The sequence below is a fragment of the Chrysochloris asiatica genome, unplaced genomic scaffold (genome assembly GCF_000296735.1).
Source record: "Chrysochloris asiatica unplaced genomic scaffold, ChrAsi1.0 scaffold00137, whole genome shotgun sequence".
Classification (NCBI taxonomy): Eukaryota; Metazoa; Chordata; class Mammalia; order Afrosoricida; family Chrysochloridae; genus Chrysochloris; species Chrysochloris asiatica.
Window position 1 is genome coordinate 4,850,434 of NW_006408655.1, and position 6,342 is coordinate 4,856,775.

Consider the following 6,342-nt stretch of genomic DNA (forward strand, 5'->3'; position numbering starts at 1 on the left):
GCCTGACCCAAGCCATGGTATTTTCAGTAACCCATATGCATGCAAAAGCTGGACAGTGAATAAGGAAGACCGTACAAGAATTGATCCTTTTGAGTTACGGTGTTGGAGGAGAATCTTGAAAGTTCCATGGGCTGCCAAAAGAAGCAATAGATCTGTTTTGGAAGAAGCGCAGCCAGAGTGCTCCTTGGAGGCCATGATGACCAAACTTCGTCTCTCATACTTCAGACATATTGTCAGGATGGACCAGTCACTGGAGAATATCATGCATGGTAAGGTGGAGGGTCAGAGAAAAAGAGGAAGACCCCCAATGAGATGGATTGGCCAAGTGGTAGCATCGATGGACTCAAACGTGGCAACAGTAGTGAGGTTGGCCCAGGATCTAGCACAGTTTTATTCTACTGTGCACAGTGTCACTATGGATAGGTACCAACTCGATGGCACCTAACAACAAGTGTAGGGCTGCAGCTTAATGCAGTAGACTTCAAGGTCAGTTTGAACAACAATTTCGGGAATTCATGGTCACCACCTGCTCCTTGGAAACCATACACAGGGTCGCTTATGAGGTGGAACCAACTCGAAGGAACTTACCAACAATAACATTTATGTATGTTATATAAATTTATATATGCTATATATACCCAGAGCTCAGTTGCATAGTGGTTACAAGTTGGGCTGCTAACCTCAAGGTCAGCAGTTCAATACTACCATCTGTTATATGGGAGAAAGATGAGACTTTCTGTTCCTGTAAAGATTTACAGCCTCGGAAACACTATATACGGTAGCTATGAGTCAGAACCAATTCCATGGCACATAACCAACCAATTATATATAACCAGGGATTCTGGCATGATGCTGTAGGAAAATCACTGGCCTGTTAACCCCCATGAATACAGTAGAGCATACAAGGGGCAAAGTTATGAAAACTTCTAAACTATAACCAAACACACTGAGGGAATGAGTTACTGGGCCCATGGGTTCTGGGCCAAAGTCTTGGAAAGCACCAAGGTCAATTGGCATAGCAGTCCACAAAGACAATGTTCTAAATTCTACTTTGGTAAATAGCTCCTGGGGTCTTTAAAAGCTCAAAGTTGGCCATCTAAGGTGCAATTACTGGTCTCTCCCTGTCCAGAGCAAAGAAGAATGTGAAAAATCAAAAACACGTGGAAACAGTTAGCCCAAAGAACAAATGAACCATGTGAATCCAAACCTCCACAACTCTGTCAGCCAAATGATAGACAGGTCTTGAAAATGAACAATAACAGCAGGCAGAGGTACATGCTTCTTAGATCAAAGATACAAGATCAAAAGGGCAGCATTTGCCCAGGGATAAAGCATGGAAGGCAGAAAGTTATAGGAAAGAAGGATGTAAAGGATGAATGGAAATAGTAAATAGAGGGAGAAAGTGGGAAGAATGTTGTTACATTGTGGGGATTGCAATCAAAGTCACTAATAAAAATGTGTGTGAGTTGCTCAAAGGGAAACTAAGAATATTTGGTAAACCTTCACTCTATCACATACAAAGTCTTTAATTAAGTGCTTTCAAGTCAATTCTGACTCACAGCAACCCTGTATTGGGTTTCCAAGGAGCAGCTATTGGGGTTGAAGCACCAACCTTACAGTTAGCAGTCCAATGTTTTTTCCTACAGTGCCATGCCAGGACTCCAATTAAAAGAAATGTTCTCATTAAGAGTCATTCAGTCAGTTCTGACTCATAGTGATCTTGTATAGGGTTTCTGAAAAGCTGCTAGTGAGTTTGAACCATGGACCTTGCAGTTCAAACTGACCTTACAGTCCAGTGCTTATGCTACAGTGCCACACCAGGACTCAAATTAAAATAATTGTTGTTAAGTGCCGTAGTGTTGATTCCAACCCATAGCGACCCTGTATAGGGTTTCCAAGGAGAAGCTGGTGAGCTTGAACCACCAACCTTGCAATTCAAATAACTTTGCAGTCTGACGCATTAGTCCACAGTGCCACACCAGGACTCCAATGAAAAGAACAGGCTGTAAAAAAAAAATAAAAATAAATTCCTCAATATCCTGCTCTCTCATTACTGTAATTATCATTTTATTATTTGCTCTGTTTGAGGTGCCATGAGATTGTTCGGCCTCAATTTCCTATACAGTTCATATTATAATTTTTAAGAAGAACAAATAAACAGCACAGAGATACAACTACCTTTGGTGGTAATTTATGGGACTTCATGGGTGTTCTTCTCTTCTTCCAGATAATAGTCTTGCTATCTCTTTTGGCTAGTGGTGACCCCCCCCTTCCTTGTTGTTGGGAATGTATTGGCTTCAAACTTTTCAAAAATGCTTTTCCTTCTTGGGAACTCTTCTACAGGTTATTCTGATAGCTCTACTACCTCCATCTAGCATGTGCCTTAAAGCAGGGTGTTTAGGGGAGCCAACAGTGGTTCCACTCTCACTATTGCTTAGGTCTAAAGCATCTAAGTAAAGGAACTTAAGCTGATGCATGCTTTTGATGAACATTGTTTTTCCTCTCAAGCTTTCTGCTTGAGTGATGCTCATTCATGTCCATTTCTGAGTCTAGACTTGTGTTATTACATTGAGTTTGCAAAAACTCTCTTTTGGGTCTATGAAAGAATGTCTCATTTGGGCAACTGGTTTTCCATCAAGAGACATAAAACAGGTTCTGGGATGAGGGGAGGACGTCCCTTTGGGTAACTCCACTCGAGTCGTCTCTTCTTATATTCCTTGAAGCTCTGATGAAAAACAAAATTATATACATGTACTTGAGCTGGATGTGATTGCTTATCATTTTTGTATTTTCTTTTTGATAACTCAGTGACTGAATTTAAAAGCAACAGAAGTCACAATACAGTATAAAGTTAAAGTAATACTATAAACACTAGTCTTTAAATTTTGTAATCAATAGCATTTCTTAGGAAGCAGTGAACTTCAGGTCATAGAGAACAAAATCCATATAGCTTAAATAATGGAAAATTTATTATTTTGCATAATAAAATAGTTCTGAAGATGGAGCCCTTGCAGAGTTGGTTAATTCATTGACTCAAGAACATCACAAAGGACTTCTTCTGCATTGGGAATTCTTCCCAGGCTTGTCACTTACAATACGGCTTTAATAGCTTCAATCACCGTAAGTCTGATTTCTGTAGATTTTGTCATTTCAGTATTTACAAAGTGCCTGTATATTTTCTGAGACTAGCTTGGAAGCTGGCATTTTACTGTGCTTCTTTAAAAATGATCTCGTTTTAGAAAACCAGGGGAGATGTTTCTAGCTCAATATGTGCCTTCCTCCTCTGTGTTTCCAGTGCCTAACCCAGTTAGGGCCCATACACATGCTCAGTCCATGTTTGTGGAATCAATGAGACATCCACTGAGGTAAAGAATATAAAGTGGGCTTATGTTTACTTCTCATTTGCATTGCCTCAGTCAATGTGGTTCCCATTAAACAGTGATTCTTTAAGCGGGCGGTGGGAATCTTCCAATTCCCTCCAGGATATCCCAGACCATGTTGAAGTTGCCAGTAACGGTAGGTCACAGCTGCTTCCTGCAAAAACATTCACAAAGTGCACATTTTCTCAACAGGCCATTAGCCCAGTGCTGTTTGTTGTGCCCAATCTGTACTTCAGAATTGGGAACCCTTTCGGCTTGCACCACAGCATTTTTCTCATTTATCTGTTCTCTAAACATTCTAAACAGAGCCCAGAGCCTAGAAGATTCTCAATACATATTCACTAAGTCAGCAGCTGCAGCAGACAATTCCAAAATGCCTCAAAGGAAACATTTTCAATTGAAGATTTGATGAATTATCTTGCAGGGTGAACACTGTCATCACCTTAAAGTTTGATCAATGGCGATGGTCTGTATCTACTCTAAATCTGGAAATGAATGATCAAAACAGCTCTTCTCATTGAAAGAGGCATTTTTAACTTAAGTATCTGAAAATGGACCTGCCAGAATGGTTATGGAGTCCTGGTGTGGCACTGTAGGGTTAGCATTGGACTATTAACTGCAAGATTGGTGGTTCAAACCCACCAATCCCTCCTCAGAAACTCTATACAGAGTTGCTATGAGTTGGAACCAACTTGATGGCACTTAACAACAACAGAATGGTGATGGTTGTTGTATACACCTTTAGCTGTCTGTCTGTCATCTATTTATATTGCAACCAACTTACTCTTACTCCTGAGGTGTTATTGGGTGTGAGAAGCAAAATCAGCCCAGAGTATTATTTTCCTCTCTAGGGAAGGGTCATATGAAAGATTGACTTTTGTAATCACCAACAAAAGAGGAGTACAAAATGTGAGAACTAAGGGATCTGAGTTGAATCCTTGTTCTAGCAATTGCTCGGTGATAAATTTTAGAGGACTTGAGTTTCCACTATGTCTTAGTCACTAGACCCGATCTCCTGATCTATAAAATGGGGTGTGCAGACCCAGACCTGCTGCAATGTAGTAAGGATAGGAAGTTTCTGGGTGGTGCAAGTGAATAATGTGCTCAGCTGCTAACTAAAAGTTGAAGTTCAATTCTACCTAGAGACTCTTTGGAAGAAAGGAGTAATCTACTTTCACAAAAATATCAATCACTGAAAACCTTATAAAGTACAGTTCTACTTTAATACACATGAGGGCATCATGAGTTAGAATCAATTCTATGACATTTGATTTTAGTATGGATAAAAGATGATATATATGCAAAATACTTTGCATGATGCTTGAATTAGTATGACTCAGACATGAGCTTATTAGTATACTTTAAGTCTAGTTGCCCAAAAATTTCCAAGAGCCACAGAACAATGGCACCAAATCTATTAGTTTTATAAATTCCATAATCTGAAGTAAGGACGACTGAATTCTTGGCTTATTTAGTTGTGATCCTATGACCTAAGTGTTTTGAATATTGCAATGTTTTTATTTAATTTGTTTTTAATAGATCTATTTTATTTTCCTTAAACAAACATGCTACTTCAGAACTTGTCATGGAGCACATTTCAGTGAGGTTGTCTTACTATGTGAGCCCCCTTCAGAACAGGGTTTTATCCATCAACTTTGCTGAGGAAAAGGGCAGAGTGGACACTATATTGAAGCATGTTGGAGATATCCTTTGAACAAAATTATGTTACTTTTCATCACTGAATTCTGGTAGGAATTATTAGTTTGATGAATTACAAAATGAATTGAGCTCATTCATGCTCTTTTATGTTGAAGCAATGAAAACAAAGCCATCTAAAATTGGAGAGGAGACCTCCTTTACATGACCAGAGGACAGACTGATTTGTTATTCAGGTTCCAGCCATGGACTAGCCATTGCTAGTAAGGGCACTTCTCAAAACCTTTCCTTTTTGAATGGAATTTTCTAACTCATCTTCATAGACACTTCACCAAATAAGGTAAACTAATGTGTAGCACTGTGGGTTAATGCACTGGACTACAAAGTCAGTTTGAACCAAAGGTTGGCAGTTCAAGCTCACCAGCTGCTCCTTGGAAACCCTATATAGGGTTGCTAGGGTTTGGAACAAACTCGACAGCAACAACAAATGGCAAGTAACCATCTCAAAAGAGTCTCAAAATCATTAGTTATTGCTGTTCTTATGGTAACCCTGTGTGTACAGAGTAGAACATCGCCACAGGATTTTCAAGACTGTGACTATTCACAAGTAGATTTCAAGGCGTGTCATACGAGGTACCTCTGGGTAAATTTGAAATGTCAACCTTTTGGCTAGTAGTCAAGTGCTTAATCATTTGTGCCAACGAATTCAAGCCAAAGCAAGATACTATTATAGAGCTACAAGAATGTAGAAACTTATACAGTGTTGGTGAGATTGTCAATGAACCAGAACTCTCATATGCTGCTGGTCAGAATGTAAAATGGTACAATCTCTTTGGAAAAGTTGGGCAGTATCTGAAAAAGTTATACTTATACCTACCTAATATCCAGCCATCCTAATTTTAAGCATTTGTTGGTGTTGTTAGGTGCTATGGAGTTGGTTTTGACCCATAGTGACCCTATATACAACATAATAAAACACTGCCCAATCCTGTGCCATCCTCACAATTGCTGCTACACTTTTAAACCTTATGATTATACAAAAGTTGGATGTTCATAGCTGCTTTATTCATACCCTTGAAAAACGAAAAATAACCCAAATGCCTATGAAAACATAAATGCATAAGCAAATTGTACCATATCTGTATAATACAAAGAATGAACTATTATTATATACAACAACCTGGGTGGTTCTCAAAATTATTATGCTCAGTAAAGTTACCAGTCCCCTACTCACCTGAAAAGGTGGAGGTGGGGACCATAAAGGTCAAGATGGATGTCAGAAGAGACTCTGAAACTTGCTCTCCAA

The 6,342-nt window shown here is 39.2% G+C and overlaps 1 pseudogene; it reads right to left on the reverse strand.

The window, feature by feature from the left end:
* The window catches only part of LOC102832154, a 12,540-nt pseudogene extending 9,808 nt beyond the window's left edge, over positions 1-2,732 (reverse strand).
* Positions 2,733-6,342: the final 3,610 nt, after the last annotated feature.